This window comes from Hemicordylus capensis, chromosome 4, assembly GCF_027244095.1.
Source record: "Hemicordylus capensis ecotype Gifberg chromosome 4, rHemCap1.1.pri, whole genome shotgun sequence".
NCBI lineage: Eukaryota > Metazoa > Chordata > Lepidosauria > Squamata > Cordylidae > Hemicordylus > Hemicordylus capensis.
In genome coordinates, this window is record NC_069660.1 from 150,909,834 (window position 1) to 150,934,772 (window position 24,939).

The 24,939-nt window shown below is 45.1% G+C and overlaps 1 protein-coding gene across 9 annotated transcripts in view; it reads right to left on the reverse strand.

Moving 5' to 3' along the window:
• Positions 1-9,918, reverse strand: part of LOC128324297 (uncharacterized) — a 54,697-nt gene extending 44,779 nt beyond the window's left edge. For 2 of the 9 annotated variants that reach the window (XM_053248701.1, XM_053248693.1), the window contains exon 1: positions 9,703-9,916. The gene's annotated coding sequence lies outside the window, so the exon portion shown is untranslated. Of the gene's footprint in view, positions 1-3,632; positions 3,830-7,695; positions 7,712-9,702 lie in introns of those variants that run through there. The other 7 variants (XM_053248702.1, XM_053248698.1, XM_053248692.1 and 4 more) reach the window with 7 other exon arrangements.
• Between the last annotated feature and the right edge of the window lie 15,021 nt (positions 9,919-24,939).

The following is a 24,939-nucleotide window of genomic DNA, read 5'->3' on the forward strand; positions in this document are numbered from 1 at the left end:
AGAGAACGCAGCAGTCTTGGCGAGAGGGGAGAGAGAGAGAACGCAGCGGTCTTGGCGAGAGGGGAGAGAGAGAGAATGAAGCAGTCTTGGCGAGAGGGGGAGAGAGAGAGAATGGAGTGGTCTTGCTGAGAGGGAGAGAGAGAGAGAGAGAGAAAGACAGAGAGAGAATGAGAATGCAGCAGTCTTGGCGACAGGGGGAGAGGTAGAGAATGGAGCAGTCTTGTGCGAGAGAGAGATAATTGAGCGGTCTTGGAGAGAGGGAGAGAGAGAGAATGGAGCAGTCTTGGAGAGAGAGAGAGAGAGAGAGAATGGCACAGTCAGAGAGAGAGAGAATGCAGCTGTCTTGTGCGAGAAAGAGAGAGAGGGCGGGAGAGGGAGAGAACGGAGCAGTGTTGGGGAGAGGGAGAGTCAGAGAGAATGGAGCAGTCTTGGCGAGAGGCGAGAGAGAGAGAATTGAGCAGTCTTGGAGAGAGGGTGGGAGAGAGAGAGAATGGAGCAGACTTGGCAAGGGAGAGAGAGAGAATGGAGCAGTCTTGGCGAGGGAGAGAGAGAGAGAATGCAGCAGTCTTGGCATGGGGGAGAAAGAGAATGCAGCAGTCTTGGCATGGGGGAGAAAGAGAATGCAGCAGTCTTGTGAGAGAGAGAGAGAGAGAGAGAGAGAGAGAGAGAGAGAGAGAGAATGGAGCGGTCTTGGGGAGAGGGAGAGGGAGAGAGAATGGAGCAGTCTTGGCGAGAGGGGAGAGAGAGAGAATGGAGCAGTCTTGGAGAGAGAGAGGGGGAATGCAGCAGTCATGGCATGAGGGGGAGAGAGAGAATGCAGTAGTCCTTTGCTAGAGAGACAGAGAGAGAGACACACAGAGAGAAAGAATGGAGCAGTCTTGTGCGAGAGAGAGAGAGAGAATGGAGCGATCTTGGCGAGAGGGAGGGGGAGAGAGGGGGGAGAGAGAGAGAGAGAGAATGGAGCAGTCTTGGAGAGAGAGAGAGTGAGAGTGAAAGAATGGAGCAGTCTTGGAGAGAGTGAGAGAGAATGCAGTAGTCTTGGCGAGAGGGGAGAGAGAGAGAATGGAGTGGTCTTGGGGAGAGAGAGGGAGAGTGAGAGAATGGAGCAGTCTTGGCGAGGGAGAGAGAGAGAACGGAGCAGTCTTGGCAAGAGGGAGAGAGAGAGGGAGAATGGAGCGCTCTTGGGGAGAGAGAGGAAGAGAGATAGAGAGCAGCAATCTTGGCGAGGGAGAGAGAGAGAATGCAGCAGTCTTGGCGAGAGGAGAGAGAGAGAGAGAGAGAGAGAGAGAGAATGGAGCAGTCTTGGTGAGAGGGAGAGAGAGAGAATGGAGCAGTCTTGGCAAGAGGGGAGAGAGAGAGAATGGAGCAGTCTTGGCATGAGGGGGAGAAAGAGAATGGAGCAGTCTTGTGTGTGTGAGAGAGAGAGAGAGAATGGAGCAGTCTTGTGCGAGAGAGATAGAGAGAGAGAATGGAGCGATCTTGGCGAGAGAGAGAGAGAGAAAATGGAGCAGTCTTGGTGAGAGTGAGAGAGAATGGAGCAGTCTTGGCGAGAGGGGAGAGAGAGAATGGAGCAGTCTTGGCGAGAGGGGAGAGAGAGAGAATGGAGCAGTCTTGGCGAGAGGGGAGAGAGAGAGAATGGAGCAGTCTTGGCAAGAGGGGGGAGAGAGAATTGAGCAGTCTTGGCATGAGGGGGGGAGAGAGAGAATGGAGCAGTCTTGTGCGAGAGAGATAGAGAGAGAGAATGGAGCGATCTTGGCGAGAGAGAGAGAGAGAAAATGGAGCAGTCTTGGTGAGAGTGAGAGAGAATGGAGCAGTCTTGGCGAGAGGGGAGAGAGAGAATGGAGCAGTCTTGGCGAGAGGGGAGAGAGAGAGAATGGAGCAGTCTTGGCGAGAGGGGAGAGAGAGAGAATGGAGCAGTCTTGGCAAGAGGGGGGAGAGAGAATTGAGCAGTCTTGGCATGAGGGGGGGAGAGAGAGAATGGAGCAGTCTTGTGCGAGAGATAGAGAGAGAGAGAATGGAGCGATCTTGGTGAGAGGGCGAGAGAGAGAGAGGAGAAGTCTTGGAGAGAGAGCGAGAGAATGCAGCAGTCTTGGCGAGAGCGGGAGAGAGAGAGAATGGAGTGGTCTTGGAGAGAGAGAGAGAGAGAATGCAGCAATCTTGGCGAGGGGGAGAGAGAGAGAATGGAGCAGTCTTGTGAGAGAGAGAGAGAGAGAGAGAGAGAGAGAGAGAGAGAGAATGGAGCCATCTTTGGGAGAGGGAGAGGGAGAAAATGGAGCAGTCTTGGAGAGAGAGGGAGAGAGAATGGAGCAGTCTTGTTCAAGAGAGAGAGAATGGAGCGGTCTTGCAGAGAGGGAGAGAGAGAGAATAAAGCAGTCTTGGATAGAGAGAGAGAGAGAGAATGGAGCAGTCTTGGCGAGAGAGAGAGAATGGAGCAGTCTTGGCGAGAGAGAGAGAGAGAGAGAATGGATACTATAAATTCTTGGCTTCAAACACAGCTCCAGTTCCCCAAGAGCTCCCTTGCTCTCTCAGCCCTGTCTTGGAAATGCCAGGGAGGGAACTTGGAGCCTTCTAGGCTCCATCCCCCTAAAAGGGAATGTCTTTCAGTGCTCACACATCAAGTTTCCCATTCATATGCAACCAGGGCAGACCCTGCTTAGCTAAGGGGACAAGTCATGCTTGCTACTACAAGACTAGCTCTCCTCTCTTCCCTATAGCATAGTGGTTAGAATGTTTATCTCAGACCGAGAAGACCTGAGTTCAAATCCCCATTCAACCACAAAACTCACTGGGTGACTGTGGGCCAGTCATGTATCTCTCAGCCTAACCTACCTCCCAGGGTGGTTGTGAAGTTAAACATAACCGTATTCCTTTGAGTTCCTCAGAGGAAAAAGCGGGATATAAATGTAAAATAAATAAATAACTAAGGCTCCCTTTGAACCTCTCAGATTGATTTCCCTAAAGTTTATTTTGTTGAAGGCTTTGTTTCTTGTTTCCATTAGCTCCATGTGTTGGATTTCAGAGCTGGGGTTGCTGTTTACACATATGAAACCGTGTCTGATTTTTCCCTATTACATTTGCCTATGGACGGATCCTACCTTTGTGCCTAAAGTTAACTAATTGTTTCACAGAACACAGAAGCTCATGCTGCCATCTTTTTGCCCTAACCCCAGTTCACCTAAGAAGGAGTGGCATACTCTGGACATGCACAGGGTAGTTAAGATTTACCTACGTTGTATGAATTGTTTTAGGACCAAATTTTCACTCTTTTCTCATTCCAGGACAGCTCCCCGGGGCACAAGGTCTAAGTCCACTCCCCACCCACCCCCCACCGACCGTTTTAAATGCTTTTATTAGTATTATAGAAACAGAAAAGGTTACATCTCTGAGAGTCCAACAAAACCATACAAACAGATCTTATCCATCGACAACAAAAAAGATCCCCATACATAAGAAAGAAACAATAGTAGTAATTGTGTGTGTGTGTGTGTGTGTGTGTGTGTGTGTGTATATATATATATATATATATATATAGAGAGAGAGAGAGAGAGAGAGAGAGAGAGAGAGAGAGAGAGAAATATTGTTAATATGTTATTAGGATAGCAGGCCTCGGAAAGTCTAAAACGGAATCTAACCTTCAGTAAAGGATCTTAAACCTCTCAAGGAAAACTCCCCCTGAACCGATTGATCGTCCAACAATTATGCAATTTAAAGAGGCGAGAACCCATTCTACCATGACAAAAAAAGATATAGATAATATAAGTAATTCAAGCACAGTGTTCTACAATAGGTATTCCCATCTACACCACTTGTTGATCCATGTAAAAACAGATCAATAAAATCAATAAATGTAAATTTCCGCACTCCAGTTTTGTCCTTCATCTGATTTGAAACCTATATAATTGAAAATGAAAAAAATTATTAAAAATTATTCAGAAGCTTTCAAAATCCCGAGTCTAACCTAACAAAAAAATGTGTTTGGAATGTTCTATAGTGCTGAATAGTAATTTTTTTAATTAAAGATTATAAAAAGTCATAAATATTCTAATCTCATCCATCCCAGCTTCCTGAGTAACAAATAAAAAATTCCATGCAGAATACTAAATGATATAAGTAATGAGTACAAATTCCATTAATAATGCTGTTTATTAAGCTGATGGGTGAATAAAATCCAAGACAGACAAGAAAAATCCAAAAATCTAGAAAAACACCAGGAATATTCAGTGTCTTTAAGATCCTTATTCTAATAAGGGGATTTGGAGCTGGGTGTTACCAGTACGCTGATGACACCCAGATCTAGTCTCCATGTGAACTTATTCAGCAGCTGGCATATCCTCCCTAAATGCCTGCCTGGAAGCAGTAATGGGCTGGATGAGAGAGAATAAACTGAAGCTGAATCCAGATAAGACGGAGGTACTTATTGTGCAGGGTCAGAAATCTAGAGACGATTTTGATCTACCTGTTCTAGATAAGGTCACACTTCCCCAAAAGGAACAGGTTCACAGTCTGGGAGTACTTCTGGATTAATACCTCTCCCTGGTTTCTCAGGTTGAGGCGGTGGCCAGGGGTGCTTTCTATCAGCTCTGGCTAATATGCCAGCTGCGCCCGTTTCTCGAGATCAGTGACCTCAAAACAGTGGTACATCTGTTGGTAACCTCCAACTTGACTTCTGTAATGCGCTCTACATGGGGCTGCCTTTGTATGTAGTCCGGAAACTTCAGCTGGTTCAGAATGCAGCAGCCAGGTTGGTCTCTGGGTCATCTCGGAGAGACCACATTACTCCTTTACTGATGGAGCTACACTGGCTGCCAATGGGTTACTGGACAAAATACAAAGTGCTAGTTATAACTTATAAAGCCCTAAATGGCTTAGGCCTTGGGTATTTAAGAGAGCGTCTTCTTCACTATGAGCCCCACCACCCATTGATGTCATCTGAGGAGGTTAACAAGAAAAAAAAGTGAGTCCTGTATATTTATATTAAGAAGAGCTTTCATGAATAATAAAATGTAAGTGTACGTATGCTCAAACAATATTCTTATAAGAAATATAAAGAATATCAAATACTGGATAGCTATAAAACCTTATCAGCACTGTTTACCTTATGTACTAAAAACGTCATAAATCGAATCCCGACATTGGGAACAAATGGAGACCTTGTCGAATGTTGTAGTTTATAAAAGGCTCCCAAACAGACATAAATGACTCAGAACACGAACCCTCCTTATAAGATGAGACTTGCGAAATTGAAGCATAATCCCATAATTTCAAAAACCAATCATTTAAAGAAGAACTCTCAGACATACACCAATTTCTTGTTCATGATGTTTAAGGTTAGAGTTCAGTGGCACCAGAGCGATTCTCTAAGACTTCACATTGGGGATTAGGGGGTAGCTCCTCCCAGCTCACCAGAAAAAGTTGTTTCCTGATTGGCCCTGTCTTGGAGCAGGTGGGAGGAACAACCCAGCATCACTGGATACACTCCCTACCACTGAGAATGATCTTTCAGGTGAGTGCCAACAATGCATTGAACCTTGACTTTGATCAGAAATGTTGTGTCGACCAAGACTATACCATCTGTTTCAGTACGACAAAGTGAATTTCTTTCGTGTCAGTATTAAACTTTCAACTACTATTCAACTTTACATATCAATTGGAAGGAACAACAGCAGCTGCTTTCTGCTTTGCACCTGGAGACCATGTTCCAGATATCTAAGATACCATTCATGTCTCCTTGCAAAACTTCACCATCTAGAACCACTTCGGTGATGATGACACAACAAGCACTGGAAGAAGAGAAACATCCTCCTGTTGAGTCTAGAGGTGAACATTGCTACCAACTATTTCCTCAGTATGATCACTGCTGGTACTGTATTGCAGGAGCATGGGACCACATGAGGGAAGTCAAAAGCCATATAGAGTTGGACTGTGGTTTCTTCCACCCGGAGTGTGAATCCAGATTTCCACAACTATACTCTCTAGTGCCTACGATGGGAGATTTCATGCACCATCATTAGGAAGTTTACTCTCCACATTTTCGCCACTATCGCCCATCATCATGTAGAGAAATGTCTCCTGTGCATGAGGGCTAGCATCCTGGAGAAGCAGCTAGACAGAGACATATCAGCCACAGTTTCTGAACCCGCCAGTCCCTCAGCAAACTGAGCAAGTAAGGGAAAACATTATGCATCTTCCACATAGCTACTCTGTGGCAACAGTGGCAGTACCAACTACCACAGCAATCCCAATAACTCCTATCAAAGAATCATCTGTAGCACAACTTACCTCAGATTCATTTAGTTGGACTCTTTGTACCCCTTCTTCAAGTTGGATGTTAATATAACTTCATATTTGTACCTATTGAACCAATCTACCCATTACTTATAAAGATTTTAATTTCTTCCAAAGCAATGCATCTGCCTTCTATATTGTACTACAAAATCATACAGGTATCATCTCATACTGCACGGGAGATAGCAATGGTAAGCCCCTCCTGTATTCTAGCAAGACAACCACAGGGCTCTGTGGTCGCCAGGAGTCGACACTGACTTGACAGCACACTTTACCTTTACCTCCTAGCCCAAACTGATTCTTTGCCTTCTGTGCAGAACATCTCATTATATTTAAGGAAGCCAAAGCTGAAATTCCAGGATTAAACTTGCATCTATCCCAAAGAACTGTGGCAAACTGCTATGGCCTTAATCTATGTTAGATGGTCAAAATAGTGCCACTTTAGGACCAGAGTTAAGGATATTTCATTTTGGCTCAAACTCCACAAAACTGGGACACTGGAACCCAAGCCTAATGCCTAGACATGCCATGTCATCTACAATAAAGTTTTGCAGTGTCACAAATTGTGCTTGCTTCCAGTTTGCCCTTCACGTGCACCCACATTTTTCCTTGGTCTTTGAGGCCCAAATCAAGATGAGGATAGTGGAGTGCCTGGCACCAGCCAAGTCACCCATGATGTCAGTTTGGTACACTGAAGACAAGTTGTAAGAGAATTATTCTTCAGTCTATAAATGCTTGCCTCTCAAATGTCTTCACACAGCAATTATTTATATAGCCATAGGTAGCTCCTTGGAGGCATGGTAACAAAGAAAGCAGATCTCCAAAATACGCAGAGCATACTTGGCGGTAGGGTGGGGCAGTGGAATAAATTGAGACCTCTTAAAAAAAAAAAAGCTGCATTAGTGGCTGATAAATTCTATTGAATGTTATAACAAAGTTTATGAACAACATCTTTTGTCAGTTAAGTTGTTAGATTATGTTTATTAAATATTGGTGGAATAAGGCACATTCATCGCAAGATACTGGGTGTTTGTTTTATATGTTGTGAATGTATTAACATGTGTGTGTGTGTGAGAGTGTGTGTGTGAGAGAGAGAATTGTTTAAAGACTATATAAAACTGTACATGGATATGAATTTGCAGACTCAGACACAGGGGCATATCTAGTAGAGAGGGGGCCTGTGTTCGTCCATCTCCCTGGCAGCCCCTCAGAGTGAGGGAGAAAATGAATAAAATTGGGAGGGGTGGAGTTGAGGGCCCCTCAGGAGCCGGGGGGGGGGGCTGGGTTCTTTGAACCCCTCTGCTCAATTATCGCGACACCTCTGCACAGACAGTTCACATTCCCCCAGAAAGAAGGGCTTTTCCTTCAGCTTGAGGACTTTCCTGTGGTTTTCCCTAAGGTCTTACCTACCTAGCATATGTTGATTACAGAGGCTTTTTTCCTTGGAAACAGGAGTTATTATGAGCTCTCTGAGGAGGGAGGAGGCTGTTGTCTTCAAAATGAGGACTTTCCCACTCTTTCCCCCCTAAGGCCCTGCCTAGACCATTAATTCCTGATCTGCTGCATGTTTCTGCCCTGCCCCCACAGAGTTTCCCCACGCCTCTTTCTTGAATACAGGAGCAGGTTGTGTCTGTTCATAAAGCAGGCTCTTCTTTCAAGCCAGATGCATTTATAAATGCATCCCTGGATGCATTTATAAAGTAAAAAAAGAGCAGTTGTCTTTCCTCTAGAATCGAGAGTCTAGATCAGTGTTTCTCAACCACCGGTCCCTGGACCGCTGCCGGTCCCCGAAGGGTTGAGTGCCGGTCCCTGACTGGGAGTCAACCCCCCCCCCAACTGAAATCAAGGCACTCACTTCCTCAGTTTTGCACATGGCACGGAAGAGGAAGAGTATCACGGAGGCATGGGACCCTTCTTGTGCCTTGCCTCCACTTGCTGCTGAGATCTTCCTACAGCTATCTTATTCCCTATCTTTACAGCTTCAAACTGTATGCGATGCGGGGGCATGGAGGAAAAAGTATGGCAGTGGGCGCCACTTGAAGGGCTGCTGGTTCTTGCATGCTCATTGTTTGCAGCCAAAGATTGGTTGATTGAAACCCAGCTGCCTGTTGTGGTCGAGGCGCCTTGAGAGGGAACGCTGTTTCCCTCTTGCATCAGTGGGGCTTGCTTGTATGTTGTTTTCATTGGCCCCATGTAGCTTTTGAATTTTTCTAATGGCCCAACATCCCCTCTCCATTGAGTAATCACAAGCACCTCCACTGCAGACATACTGGAGACAAATTTGTTCACCCAGGCTTTTAGATTCAGGGGTTCTCAACCTTGGGTACCCAGACGTTGGTGGACTTCTACTCCCATAATCCCCAGCCATAATGGCCAAATGCCATTGTTGTTGGGGGTTATGGGAGTTTAACTGAGGGACCCAAGGTTAAGAACCCCTAATATTCCATGTTTGCAAAAGATTCCAAATTTAATTATTTCAATGCTTATATTATTTTCATTCTAAACTGCCCAGAGATGCAAGTTTTGGGCAGTATAGAAGTCTGATAGATAGATAGACAGACAGACTTGAAACCCCTTTACTAACTGCTGGTCCGGGAAACTGCGCATGAAGAATGTAGCGGTCCTTGAAACTCTGCACGAAGAATTTAGCGGTCCTTGACTCCAAAAAGTTTGAGAAACACTGGTCTAGATGGCTACAGTTTGTTTTAAAAACAGAACGGAACATAAAATTTGCCTCCGGAATTCATGGAAGCTCTAAAGTGTCACTATAGATAGATGCACTTGCCAGAAACTGGCATATATGTTTCCTGAGGCTGAGAATGTGGCTGAAGATGAGCTAGTGTCATGAAGGCAGCTGCAGTCACTCCTCTGTTGGCCAGGGTTCCAGTCCACTGGCCGAAGGGGCTCTCTGGAATAAGCCCTGTGTGGTATATCATGAGGAGGGGGACACAGTGCACGGACTTCAGCCAGGGGGCGGAGCCTAGGACCAGCACTGCAGCAGGCAGGGGCCTCCGTCTTCAGTTGTTACTGCATGTTAAGCAAAAAAGGGCATAGGCCTCTAACCTAAGACTGTCTCGATGAAGCATGCAGGAGAAGGCAGTCCTCTGTAAGATAGATCAGTTCGTGAGGGCTGCTGTCTTTATGGCAGGTATACATTTAGGCCCTATGCATTCTTCTGTCTGCATCATGGGAGCAGCCAGCACCTGTTCTCTGTTTCCATGCAGAGTGAGGGCTGAGAAGGGAGCCTGAGAATTACAGCACTTTCTAAAATCTGACCTGCCATTCCTGGCAGCAACAATCATAGACGAAACTAGGGTGGAGCAGCCAGGGCACGTGCCCTAGGCGCCACTGGGGGCATGCCAGTGCCATGTTGCCCCCCCCTCCCCAATTCATGGATTAAAAAAAAAAATTATTTACCTGTAGCCCCCTGAGGCACCTTCCTAAAGGCCGTGGGAGGGAGGAGTCTGCAAAGGTTCCCCTCCCCTGCCAGCCTCTCAGATCACCACTGCAGCCCATCCTGGGCTGATTTTCAGGCCTGTTCGGGCCTAGAAAGATCAGTGCAACGGCCATTTTAGAGGTCCCGCACATGCTCAATAGGCCACTGCGAGGCCTGGCAAGGCATAGGACCTCACAGAGACTATTTGAGCACGTGCGGCAGCCATTTTTTTAAAATAAAAAAAGGCTGCTGGAAATAAAAAATGGCCGCCACACATGCTCAAATGGCCTCTGCAAGACCCAAGTCTAGATTTTTCCCTGATCTAGGGAGTCAGAAGAATGCAAAGTTGTTGGCAAGTGACCTGAGCATTTAAAAAACAGATATAAATGGCACAAAAAAGTAAGTGGACAAAATATCCTTTAAAAGGACAATGTCGGTTTAATACCTTGTAAGCTGGCAAAACTGAAGGGTGCGGGGGGGGGGGGGGGAGAGGCAAGGAATAAAATGGAAATGTTCACTCTCATGCTGTTTAATTCTCTATACAGAGCTCTATCTGCATATTTGCCAAGCAATCTGATGATAAGGTTTGTGAGATTTCAAACTTGGAAAGTGTCTGCCTTTAACTTGTGTGGTGCTTTTAAAAAAAAAACTGTTGTAAGAATTCACACCCAGAAATGTTGCATTTGCAATGTATTGCCATCCCTGTGCTTTCAGCTGTGAGCAATGTCTCAGCTGTGCTAAAGACCCCCTGTGGAAGGGTCCAAAGATAACAAGGATCCAGTCTGCTGCAGACATCAGTTTCTTCTTAAAGGTTATTTAGTATTAATTATAGTTCTTCATTGCACTTGATAGACTCCAGCACGTGTAGGACAAGGGTTGTGGAATTACATAGGAACTGATGTAAAAACCCAAAGCAAGCATGACTCGTTTACTGCAGTGCTTTGAAATAATCATGCCTTCCACCTCAAATTTAACAAAATGTTATAGAATAATTTGTTTTTGTTTTACTGGCAGACACTTTCTGCTTTGAAATGCCTTATGAAAAGAAGCAAATCAGCAAATAAAAATGCAATAATGAGAGGCTGATAATGAAATGTTTAATCCAGACCTACAAATAAGTATATAAAAATATATAAAAGTATGTATTAAAGTGTAACTCAAAAGTTAGGTTCACATCCCTAATGGAATATGAAGCTAACTGGAGGCCAGAGGTAAGAGCAAGAGGCCCCCTCCCAAGAATGTGGGTTGAGGGGCCCACCGAGGCAACAGGTACCAGGAGTGGTCAAGCACAGGCCATTAGTTGAATTCCTTTGCCAGCTGAAAGAGGGTCTGGCTGGTATGAAAAGATACCATAGGGATTAAAATTGTCAGAAGCCAGGTAGTAAATCATCTTCTCAGGCTCTAGATGACACCTCTGGAATATGTAAGTTTGATAACTAATGACGTGTATTAATCGCTTTATTGATATGCTTGTATGATTGAAACCTATAAAAACTTACCTGCTGTATAACTCGGCGCGCAGTATCATCCAGATGCGCTCTGATGATACTCGTGCCTTTCATGACATGAAATAAAGCGCTTTCTTTGAGCACGTACCCTTGTTGTTTGACTTCATTCGGTTAAGACAACAAGTATATTGGCGAGAATTGAGTCTAATCCTCTTTGGTTCTGGCAAGACGCCCCATTCTCTATCCAAGTGATAGACGGATGAAAGCAAAGTGGCTGAATCAAACAGGAAGGCTGGATTCTAGAGGGATCTTTTCCCCGCAACAGGCTTTGCCTACTGAATTTCTACCTGTTGCTTAGGTTTAAAAAGTACAGCAGCATAATGTACAGGCTCCCTTTGGAATGTGTGTTATAAGAACACTTGATCAAGCACTCCGTTTCTACCATCTCTTAACAATAGTTAGAGGCTTTTCTCAGACAAAACAAAGACACTCAAAGCCACAGATGGTAGTTACTACTTATATAGTCCATCTTACCGAGTATATATGAGTGCATAGCAAAGGATTTGATCTAAGAATGCCATGTATAAGCACTACAGTTCTGTACATAATTATTAAAATGGGGGGAAATGTAGGGCTGCTAACTAGATTTTTAAGTTGATCAATCATTGGGTGGATGGGGCTCGTTCCTGGGTCCACTTAACCAATCAGACAGACATAAGGATTGGGAATTATTAATTGAGGCTTTATTGCTCTGCAGTCAGCAATAGGTAATCAGTAGGCTCATGCTCTCAAACCAATTAAGGTTTGGTTACAGGTGCACCTTACATTTATACAAACAATCAAGATGGTGCTAACACGCTTGACACAGTATATGTGGCAATAAAATGGTGGTCTAAGTAGTACGCATGTGAATGATTCATTGTTCATCTGGTGATTATTCCTTATTCGGTTAGATCCTGTTTTCTAGCAATGTGAAGCTTAGCTGTGTACAATTTTGCTGGAGAGAGATAATGATGTTAATCATGAGAGGCAGTGATGTCCCTGATTTTGGGGGCCAGGTTACTTTAAGTTAGAATAAGGTCTTCTGGGCAAAATGGAGTTTCTTTGGTTTTTTAAACAGATCAATTCCCCCCTGAAATTGGACTATCCTGAATCTTCAGGATGTCTTAAGGCTTGTAAAGGTACAGCTGTATAATTAGGTCTTACATTATGGCGAGGTTTAAAGGTTCTCATAAACATTTGGATTAAAGCTGGAATGCATTGTAAGCAGCAACATGTGACTATCAATAAAAAGAAAATACATGCTATAACTAGAATTATCTTCTTTGCCTTGGAAATATAGTTCTGTGTTTCATGTGGCTAAAGGATTTGTGACATGTGATTTTGGGATGCCTAAGCATAGATTTTACAGATTTTACAGCAAATCAAAGTGTCCCTTTTTACAGGCCTCTTTAGCAAAAGGTGTTATCAGAAAAATGGTCCATAATCTTGCAGAGGGGTGAAACCTGTGATAATCAAGTCAAGTCTCTCATCAGGAGCTGTGAAAACAGGGTATGGGTTTCACAGTAACATACAAAGCTTGATCCTTTTAAACTGGGAAGTCTTCCAGGTGAAATGCAAACCGGTACTTTGGAACTCCCTTCCACTTGCAGGAGTGGCAAAACAAAATTCTTTTCATCAAATCTCAAATCTGGGATCTCATCATTCAGCTACTGGGATTCAGCTACTGTGAAGGCAAAGCAGGGCTAGCAGATGAGACAAATTTAAAATTTAAGCCTTAGACCATTTGATTATTAGCTCTCAGTTTACATCAAAAAGTTAGCAGAAATATTGCATAGATTTTGCAAAAACAAAAAACAAATAGACTAATTTATCTTCAAATCCTATTTTTAATTCTCACCCACAATTAACTGGCTGGAACACAAACTGCTTTACAGAGAACCTCCTTCCTCCTCCCATCCGGAAATGGGCGGAGTTATCATTGTTCACCAGAGGTCAGTTAACAGTTGTGAGAAAAAAGTAAAAGGGAAAACGTCCGGTTAGAGAAAAGAGCAAAGTTTTGAGCTAACAGAAAATAGGTAAGAGAGACCATGTCAAGGAAATCAGTAAGCATAACATATAAAGTCCTATGACATTCAGTAGTGGCAGAAATAACACAATCAACTTATGCCTAATGCATTTAGCCAGCCATAAGCAGCACCTCCCTTTTGTGGGGTGGGGGGAGACTCACAAAGAAGGAAAACGTCAGCACCCCCGGTGGCCAGCTGGGACTGCTGAAAGTTCCCCCTGTTGCTCAGGCCACGACCAATTTTATGTTCAATTAATATAATAACTGCAAATTTTGGAATCCAATGTCAGAGCAAGTTTGTTCTGGAACAGTTTACAGGAAAAAATATGTCACTAGAATACATTCACAAATACAACAGAAACCTCATCTTCTCAGGGATGAGTTATAAGATTGATGGGGGTTTTGGCTTTTCCCCAGATCATTGCAGTTTAACAAAATGAGGATTCCTGCACAGAACCGGAGCATTGGGCTCCCGCTCAGAAACACGCACGCACGCGCACACACACACACACACAGGCTTGTCTTGTGTATTTCACAGAGCAAGGGACTAAACAGGGAATTTCACATGGGTCACATAGGATTTTATAACATTTTAAATATGTTTAGGGCAAACAATCATTTACCCATAAAACTCAGTTAAGAAAGTAGCTCAAACAAAACAAACTGTTATTACAGTCATCCACAAAACAATCTGTGATTCCATATTACCTTTCCACATCACAGCTTACAGGTGCTTTTCAACTTTTTAACAACTTCCAACTAAAACCCTTAAGACATTCCTTCCCTTCTGTTCACATCTCCTTCCAGTCTTTTCTCTACAATTCCCTGCACAGAACTACATCACACGCATTCCTTCAAACTCCATTTTCTTTCCTCTTTTCCAACTGCAAGCAGTTGAAGGAAGAAAGAAGAAGAAAAAGAAAAGAAAAGCAGCCGTTTGTTCGGAGAAACTTTTTGCAGCAAGAACAGTGTTCTCTTTGGGCTTGGGACAGAGCGGCAGCAGGAAATTAGACTGTTTGCAACACAAGGGGTGGAGGAGGCCGATGCGCCTCCCCCCTTTTTCTCAGCTGAAGCAGCTGTTTGAGCTTGGAAACAGAACACAGACAGCATGGTTTTAGCAAAAGGCAATCATCCTTTCCTCTTTAATACTTTCCTCAGACCCCTCCCTCTCTTCACAGACTAAGAGAGTTTCCTTGTTCTCCATAGCATGCTGGAAAGGAGAAGCTGCTTGGGGCATGATGGTAATACATATGGAGGAGGTTTCATTGGTGGGCCTGCACATATTGGTGTTCTTAACATTTCCCGCTATGTGTATAAAATAAAAGCAGTTGCAAAAGGGTGTTATTTTCGGGGCCTGAAGGCCTCTGACTCGAGTTCATAATATGGCCATGATTCTGTACAGAAGTGCTTTACTCTAAAGGTGAGTAGAAATTCCTATAGGATTTCCCACTTGTTCTAATCTATTCCCCGTTTTCCCCGCATTAACACTCTAGTATAATCGATCTTCTGTTCTACAGAGTCTGCACAATACCCCCGAGAACCTAGTGGCCTTTATTGGCAGTAAGGTCTCAAATATTGTAGGATCCTACTTTCATTGCTGCGTAGACCATTTTCCCCGCCCCTGCTCGGACTGGGTACTTACCAAGAGACGCCTTTCTGGAATTCACTCTCCCTCCCCCCTGCATCCCACTGTTCTCAGATGCAGCGTGTTGTGGTGAACAGCGCGTCCTGGTTTCCCGAGATCCCTTTCCGCTCAAGAGGCAGAGTACTGGCTGGGGTATCGGGTTCCATGATGGGTCGGACAACCACCCAGGAGTCTACATCCGAGCCACAGCACCAAATTGATGTGGATGGGGCTCATTCCTGGGTCCGCTTAACCAATCAGTCTGACACAAGGATTGAGGCTTTATTGCTCTGCAGTCAGCAATAGGTAATGAGTAGGCTCATGCTCTCAAACCAATTACAGTTTGGTTACAGGCTCACCTAACATATATATAAATAATCTAAATGGTGCTGACACCCTAGACACAGTATACGTGGCAATAAAATGGTGGTCTAAGTATCTAGTACGCATGCGAATGATTCATTGTTCATCTGGTGATTATTCCTTATTTGGTTAGATCCTGTTTTCTAGCAGTGAGAAGCTTAGCTGTGTTAGCAAGTTTCATAGATACAATTTAGCTGGAGAGAGATAATGATGTTAATCATGAGAGGCAGTGATGTCCCTGAGTTTGGGCCAGGTTACTTTAAGTTAGAATGAGGTCTTCTGGGCAAAAATGGAGTTTCTTTGGTTTTCTAAACACATCAATTAGCATTTTAACTAATGCATCACTAAACTGATTTTAAATAAAGTTACAATTCTCCATAATGCCAACTTAGGTACTCGCATAAAGAGTCCCTTTTACTCACCAACCCACTGATAAAAATTTGCCATCACTAGTTAAAATTAGCTCTCATAATTAATCTACTTAAACCAATTGAAGCCCTAATAATACTTGGAAGATGAGGGTGATTCTCACAATCACAAGGATTCAGATTAAAGAATTAATAATTCTTTACAATATTGTTGTAAAGTTAAGAATTTTTTATTACCTCATCAGTTTATTCCAGACATTCATTGAAATGACAAGACGAGAGGACTGTGGCAAAGCAATGCAGGGCCAGGTCAATCTCGGCCTTTATTCGGGGCCCACCTCCCACAACCTGATAGCAGCAACAATGGCCATTGAAGGTCTGCCCATTTTCCCTCCTGCGGCGCCACCAGCAGCGCTATCGGCCGCTGATCAGCTACCCGAAGTGTCTTCCCTTCCAGCGACGGCCGCTTTTCAGCCTCCCTTGCCATATGCTGCCGAGTCCACCGTGCGTCTCCCGCCCTCGGGCTGTGAGACGCGGTCTTCAGCGGCCCACCGTTCTGCCAGTGCCTCATCTGCAGCCTCCCTGGAACCTTCGGAAGGTGAGAGGCGATTTTCGAGGCTATCACAGCAAATCCTCCACCAAGGTCAGAAGAAATCAGGCGGATAGGTCTTCGAGGCAGCACAGTGAGTCCTCCAAAATGGCCACCCCTTCGACTTAAAAAATTGCATGCTCTTCTAGGAAGGGCGCCAATCCAGCATGAGTGAGAGTGGGAACTAAAGTGCAGGCCTCCTCCTCCTCCCCCCCCCCCCAAAGTCAATGGCTCCCTCCTTTGGATCCATTTTTTTTACCCTATCTTTATCCAACCCACTCCTCCGTCTCCCTCCCCCTGCCCCAGTGCATGGACTACGGAGGCAGTTTAGAACATATTAATCTGCAGAGCAGGGAGCAGTTCAGTGACACTCTTCCCAGGCCACATAAGGTCTCTCACAGCCCCCCCACCCCGCTGCCCGGGACAGCATCGGAAACAGCGCTGGCAACAACTGATATAAAGCCGCCCACGCCATCTGCTTCTACAGCATCTGTGATGTCTGCCATAGAGCTGCCCGCGCAGTACGCTACCATGTCCCTGTCCAGTCTCCCAACTTAGGGCTGCGAGGCTCGGCGCACGGCAGCCCATCACATTGTCAAGCCGTCAACGGAGTCCCACTGGTGTTCGCCATCACAGGCAGGGAGCACTTTATCTGCGATGTTGGCAAATTCAAAACTCCCTTACCTGATCCACCATCTTCAAGGAAAACCAGGGCCTTGGGAGGGAAAGAAACCCCAGGCCCAGCTAAGATGGCAGTCGCCGCTTCTGAGGCCACCTAATGGCACAGTGGGGAATCAACCTGCCTAGAGAGCAGGAGGCTGTTGGTTTTTAATCCCTGCTGGTGTGTTTTCCCAGAAAATGGGAAACTCCTATCTCCGGCAGCAGTGATATAGAGAGGTGAATAAGGCATCACCTCATAAAACAAGATGGCGCAGCCCCAAAAAGAACGGCTCAGTCTTGGCGGGAATCCAGCAGCACAGTGATGAGTGAGACCCAGGTTTTCCCAAGGAAGGTAAAGGGGTCTTCTCAGGGGCAAAAAGAGGCCTTGGGGGGATCAAGAATGTTGGTGCTATATAAATAAGACTAAGACCAAGGTCTTAACTAAAAATATGGATCAGAAAACCAAGGATAGATTCTCTGAAATAAGTGATTTGAAAGTGGAGAAGAAAGTTAAATATCTGGGGGTCTGGTTATCAAACAACAACTCATTGTTGTTCATAAACAACTATGTTAAAATATGGAATTCAGTGAAAATAGATCTACAAAGATGGTCTAAAATGAATTTGTCTTTAATGGGAAGAATTTCAGTGGTGAAAATGAATGTCTTGCCTAAAATGTTGTTTCTTTTTCAGACTATTCCCATAATTAACACTTTAACTTGTTTTAAGCAATGGCAGAAGGACATAACTAAGTTTGTTTGGCAGGGGGAAAGAGCAAGAATTAATTTTAAGAATTTAACAGATGCAAAGGAAAGAGGTGGTCTTACCTTGCCACACTTAAGGTTATATTTTGATGCTGTTTGTTTGACATGGTTAAAAGAATGGATAACATTAAGGAACCCTAGAATTCTTGATTTGGAAGGATTTGACAGAAGGTTTGGATGGAATGTGTATCTGTGGTATGAAAAAAGTAAAATACATAAAGACTTTTTGAACCACTATGTGAGAAGGAGTTTAATGAGGGTGTGGTTAAAATACAAAAATTGGTTTGAATCTAAAACTCCGTTATGGATATCTCCGATTGAGGCCTTATCACATAAGAAGTAAATATGCAAATGTGTTGGGGTACCTATAGGGATTTGTTACATTTTCAGGAAAAGGATTGTAAGTTAAAAAGTTTAACTGAAATACAAGATTTGGTTAGAGATTGGTTTTAGTATCATCAGTTAAATGAGATATATAAGAAAGATTTTAAAGTTGGATTTGATGATCAGACTTCAAATTTTGAGAAGGAATTATGTCAAAATGATGAAAAATTAGTTTCTAAAATGTATAAACTGTTGCTTCTGGAGGAAACAAGAGAGGAAGTGGTTAAAATGACTATGATAAAGTGGGCTCAAGATGTGGGGCGTAATATAGAAATGGCAGCCTGGGAAAAGTTATGGAAAAATGATTTAAAATTCACTGCATGTTATGCTATAAAAGAAAACTATTATAAAATGGTGTATAGATGGTATCTGACACCAAAAAAATTGGCATTAATATATAAAAATGTTTCAAACATATGTTGGAAGTGTGGACATTCTGAAGGCACCTTTTTTCATATGTGGTGGACCTGTGGGAAGGCTAAAGCCTATTGGGATATGATATATAATGAATTAAAGAAAATATTTAAAATGACATTTCTTAAGAAGCCAGAATCCTTCCTACTGGGAATAACACAAGGTGTAATCTCTACAACTAATTTAACATTTTTTATGTATGCTTCTATGGCAGCCAGAATTATATATGCACAGAAATGGAAGAGTAATGAACTGCTTTCAAAAGAAGACTGGCTGATAAAAATTTTGGAATATGCGGAGATGGCAAAACTTACAGCACTAATAAGAGACCAAAATTTGGAATGTTTTAAAGAAGATTGGAAACCATTTTTGTTGTATCTAAAGAATTACTTTCCTACTATGGACTTTACAGCAGGGTTTGAAATTTAGTAAAAAAACTGCAGGTTGGGTAGATTAGCTATGTTTGTAAGGGTTTGAATTTATGTTTTGAATTATTATTATAGCAAGGGTAAACTTTATAGTTGATGATTCACGAAGAGATGTGTGCGGGAAGTCCACCTTTTTGTGTGTATTTGCAATGAATGATAATATTACTATTGTTAAAATTAATAAAAATTGAATTTGGAAAAGAAAGAAAAAGAATGTTGGTGCTGAGGGAGCTGCTGCAAAACCAGTCTCTACTTTAGTTTCCTCTAGTCTCCTAAGGCAGTCCCTCCAAAGTTGCAGGCAGGCATGGTTCTGGAATATCATTATTGATGCTAATCACCAGGTCAGACTGCATGAGGAAGTAAAAAAATCTAAACAGAAACTGCTTAAAAGACATAAGGGTTTTTTTTAAAAAAAAGCTGATGATTGAATCTAGAACCTTGCATTCTTCGGATCCTTCTGACCAGGACTCTGGGGATCCTTTACCATCTAATCCCAGGCCCCTGCCTTCCAGAAAGAAGGACCTTGGGTCTATTCCTGCCGCTGAGCACGAATCTGACCTGGAGGAGCACAGTGATAGAGAGGGGGCTCTTCACTGTGATTCCAAAATCGTCCCCTCAGGCAGCACGGCCTAGCCAGCCTGGGAGGGCAGGGCTGCAGGGCCCCTCCATGCAGCATTGCCTAAGAGCCAATTTTGTGAGGATGCAATCATGCAAGGCCCCCTAGGAGTCATATTTGGCAACTACCCCTTTCCTTCCATAGGAACCTCTAGGGAGCGAAGGGCGAATGGAGGGAGAAGGGGGGGAAGCGGAAAAAAATGCTCCTCAGACCAGCTTTATGGGCATCCCTCCCTTCTGCTTAGAGGCTGGGTCGCAGTCTTATAACCAGGTCCATATCACCGCAGCTACTATGAAATGTGTGTATGCCACACCTTGTCTGGGACACACTAACAGATTTGTTGCAATGCAGGCCCCTATGACTGGTAGAACTGGTTCTATCGGGGCAAGCGAGGAGTGCTTCCATTTGCGGAGCAGGGCCAATCCTGGTCACACTTGAATGGGAAACCACAGGATTATTGATTAATGATTAGTTTAGTCCTTGTTTATTGCACTTCTGCACTGCCCTTTTCCAAGGGCTCTGGGCAGTACACAACAAGGTATATGACCGTTGTTTCTGTAATAGCATCGGAGCAGCCAGGCTGGTCTGGGCCCACGGCCCATCTGGCCCAGCTCATCTTCACATAGTGGTCATCCAAATCACAGGGGCTAGAGATGCAGTCCCTTGTGCCTGCAGATCAACAACCCCTAAAGGACATCATTAATTTTTTCATTCACAGGACCTTTCAGGGACATTAATATCTATGTCGCCAGTCTAGCAGAACACAAATTGAAGTCCCCAGGAGACTCTCCGGCCTCAGATAGATTCCAAAGTCCAGAATGGAACAGGTCTCCTCTTTCCAACTGAGGCCTGGGTAAGACTAAATGTCTTTTTAATTTACACGACTGGGGTGTCCCTCTTATCACTTGGTATGCCCTCCCCGGCGAGGATACTTACTTCAGGGATGTGCTTGCTTACATATCATTCTCAACACGGGCAACTAACCGGAGGTCACATGCTCTCTCTCATGGGACATAGGATCCTCTGCTGGACCTTTATTTGACCTCGAATGTCCCACTATTGGGGAACACATTCATACTCTCTTTGCTGCTTTTATGCTTCTAGTTTGTACGTTAGTAAGGCCTACAAACTACAGGAAGTACTACCTTAAGTGGCGCAGCAGGGAAATGCGTGACAAGCAGAAGGTTGACGGTTCGAATCCTCGCAGGTATGTATCCCAGACTATCGGGCAGCAGCGATATAGAAAGATGCTGAAAGGCATCATCTCATACTGCATGGAAGATGGCAATGGTAAACCCCTCCTGTATTCTACCAAAGACAACCACTGGGCTCTATGGTTGCCAGGAGTCGACACCGACTCGACGACTGGTGCAGCCACTCAGACATCTGTCCAAGAGAATGGTCCATACATCCAAGGGTCCGTCACCAGATCTCGGAACGCATGGGGGTTCCAGTGATGGACCTATTTGCAGTTTCCAACAACGCGAAGCTACCCTCTTTCATGTCCAGATTACCCAGCCAAGGGGCAACCACCGCGGATACGATGTCGAACCCATGGCCGAAGGGTCTTTTATATGTGTTTTCCCCAACTCCTCTCCTGACCTGAGTATGGCACAGTGTACGTCGGTTGGCAGGCCAATTGTTCTGCTCATCACCCTGTTTTGGCCCAGGAGACTGTGGCTTCCGGAACTGTTTCATCTGACAGCGGAACCTCCCTGGGAGTTGCCCTCGGACCACAGACTTCTCTCTCAAGGCCCAGTTCACCATTCAATCCCGGCCTGGTTACAACTCGCCATTTGGAGACTAGGCAGCAGCTGTTAAGCCAGCACGGGTATAGCATCCCACTGAGTACTCCTGGGGAACCCTTTTGCGTTGCATGGCCCATCACTCCATTCCCTGGGACACTGCAACCTTACAACACCCCCTCCTGTTCCTGCAGGAGGGTCTAGAGAAGGGATTATGACACAAGACTCTTAACAGACAAGCGGCGTCCTTGGTCACCCTAATATCCGGTGGGTATACGTAGATCACCCAGTCGCACACTCATCTACCACATTTCCTGAGAGTCACCCCTCTGCTGTCTATGCCACCTGCACATAGGTTTCCCATGTGGGAATTACTTACTGTCCTCCGTACTCTTCAGTCTCCTCTGTTTGAACCAACTCAAAGTGTCCCGAGTAGAGTTTTATCATTCCAGTTGGTTTTCCACGTGGTGGTCACAGCCACCAAGCGGTTTTCTGAACTGAGGGCCTCGTAGGTCAACAAGTCCTTCTTTATCTTCCTGGAAGTCACTCCATCTCATCCTAAAGAAAGACAGTGACACAGACTAGATGTCCGGCGCTGCTGTAAGGTGTAGATCAAGAGGTCAGCTTCCTTTAGAGTGTCGGATGCTATGTTCACTTCCTTCCATCCATGGTCTATGGGAACGGCTGTTTCGTCTGCAACGATCACAAGGTGGATAAAGGTCTTTATTGCTATAGCCTATGAGTCTCAGCATCTCAGGTCTCCCGCTCGCATCCCCGCACACTCAGCAAGGGCGGCAGCAACTTCGGCACCTTTCTCCACAAATGCATCTGTTGACAAGATATGCAGAACGGCTACTTGGGCCTCTCCACCCACCCTTACGAGGCACTATAAAATCGATGAGTATGCCTCAGCCTGGTCCTCCTTTGGTGGGAGGGACTTGCAGCAGGTTCTTCCATGTCAAAAGGCCAGAGCGCTCCCACACTAGTTGGCCAGCTATGGTATGTCCCATAGAGATGTCCCTGGCATCCTAGCCACTATGTATGGCTTCTGAGTCTCTCTCTCTCCCATGTTTTTCTGCACAGACTACAGCCCAGCACGAGGCCCTGCAAAATGCTGTGGCCCCCGTCTAGCTGCAGTCGGCTTAAACCAGTCCTATTGCCTAAGGCTGTCAAGGGGCTCCAAGTAAAGCCCATCTGGTTTGGCTTGGCCTTTGCTGAGCATCTGCACTGGAAGCTGGACGCTTCTTCCTCTACTGCCTAGTTTTGCTTCTGATGAGCTATATCTGCGACCAACTGCTGATCCTTGGAAAAACCTACTGACAGGATCCTGATGACTGCATAGAGATGTCTCATTCTGTGCTCCAGTCTCATAAGGGTAGTTGCTAGTCCACCACTCTCACCCCCAAATGTCAGCTGCTGTGGATCTTAGCTGCTCGGCCCTGTGGAGTCCTTACTCAATGACAAGGGATATGTTTCCCCGCATATCCCGCAAAAACAAAGTGGGCAGCACAGATAACTTTTCTACGGAGTGATCCAGAAGCTGTTAGTTAACCACAGCTTCTTTTCCACTCCTGTTGCTCTCTCTCCTCCTTTTTAGAGACCTGGAGCAGTCCGTCAGTTTCTCAATCGGTATCCTCCCAGAAGGCTGAAGCGAGGAAAAGCTGGTCGTTGAACTTGCTTCTGTCCTCCTCGGCCTGAAGAGTGAAGACCTGGAGATCAGACTGAAGGCTCTCCAGAAGTTCTTCAGGATCCTCACACCAGTCAAGTCTGATGTGAGTTCCTTGGTGGAGCCCTTTAGGCAACACAGCACTCCCAGCCCCTCTCAAGGCTTCCCCTCCCAGGCCCATCATGCAAGGCACCCGGCATGCAATAAGCCACCAGAATGCTTAGCACCTACATAGCATGTCTAGAGTATTTAGTGCACTTCACAGAAGTGATCTCAGGAGACTCTGCAACAACCCTGCAAAGGTCGGCCACTATTATGATAACTAGGTGGCAGCTAGTGGGGCTGAGGCTGAGAGAAGCTTGCCAAAACAGCCAAGCGACTCCATGGTTGAGATGAGATTTGAACTGGGGTCTTTGCAAGGCATATTCTTAGACCTGATAGCAGCTCTCCAGCGATCCCCCTGTGTTATCCTTGTACGTACATCACAGCTTAGAGACAGAGTGCCATGTCCCAAATCCCGCCTTTGCCTCAGAACACAAAGCCAGATCGCCAAAGCTCTGTTGTTCATGAAATAAAACTCCTTGAATCTCCTCATGCTTCATACAACTTCCTCTCTCTAAAGAATGTGGGGGAATTCTTCACACCACTGTGTGAGCAGCTGCAAAATCTCACTCTCCCTATTTTTTAAAAAAACAATTTTTCCCCAGTCCTGTCTAGGGCTGCAATCCTATTCCCAGGATCTAGCCTAGGTGGAAGACCCATTGAGCTCAGCAAGATTGACGTCTGAATACGCATGCATAGAATCAGGCTCCATGGATACATACAGGAGGCTGAAGTCAGTCTTCTTCTAAATCAGGTGATATCACACAACTCCCCCCCAAATAAGACCACCACCTTGCAACAAACTGACCCTCTTTTATCCCAAAACATCCACGTGGGACCCACTTTTAATTCCTGTCTGTCTCTTTCTTTGTGTACTTCTTCTCTTCTTTAAAAAGAACTTAAAGAAGAACTAGTGATGCTGCTGCTCCTGCAACAGATGGGCAATGGGGCTGTGACTCCGTTATAAGTCACAATCCACAAATTAAAAAAGACGAACAGGTTAGACTGGACAGTGGATTTCTCTTGACTGTCACTGCTATTCACTGCTGGCACCAGAGATTCAAATGGTTCTTTTAATGGTGATGTGTGTCCACGGCCAAAGGGCAAATGAGCCTGTAGCCACCTCTTCCCCACTAGGTGATTACCCGATAATGAGCAACACGGATGGGTTTTGCAGGCTGGTCAGAAGTGGCGTGTGAGGTGCAAAATGTCCCTGTTCTTGGAGCTGATGGTCCTTTTCTCCTGACAGCCATTAATCTGTGTCTTTCCTCAGACAACTGGACAGCTGCTTGATGAGCTGACTGGACGTCTGGTGGCAGTGACTTGCCTCTGTGCTTTAGAGGACAACGGAGAGATCAGGCAGATGGCGGCAGAAGACCTGTGCAAGCTCCTGCCCATCCTGCGTCGTGGAGAACGCAAGTCAGAAAGGAACAAGATCTGCTGCCTGCCAAAATCACTGAACTTCATTACCCAAGCAGAACATTACCCGGTGGGATCAGAGCCCCAGGAAGTTCAGAGACAGCCAGATGGATGGCCCCGGCAGGGATAAAGGTTCCTTTGGCTCACTTGCCACAGCAGTTTCCAAATGGAGTTCTCTAGATAGTTCCAGAAGTAGCCAGGGATTGATTATTGGAAGGAACAGCTACAGCTAGCAGTGCTCAAATTTGCCCCCATAGCTGGGTCCTTAATGGCTGTTTGATCCAGAGCAGGTGATCTTGCACGCTTGCTCATTCCTGAGTACCAGGCTGCTTTGGAGAGCACCAGAGCAGAACTTCTACTGTCCTCTTGGCAGCTAAAGCCATAAGGCCTGCTCCAAACAGAACCGCATTCTGTTTGGTGACAAACATGTGGGCCTGAAAAGACAGTAAATGGATTCCAGGTTCTGCTGTGACTCCATCTCTGGCCTGATCGCACCAGGCTCTGTGTCAGATCGCTGCCAGGCTTTTCATGCTGGGTCCACCTAGGAGGGCAATAGTTTGT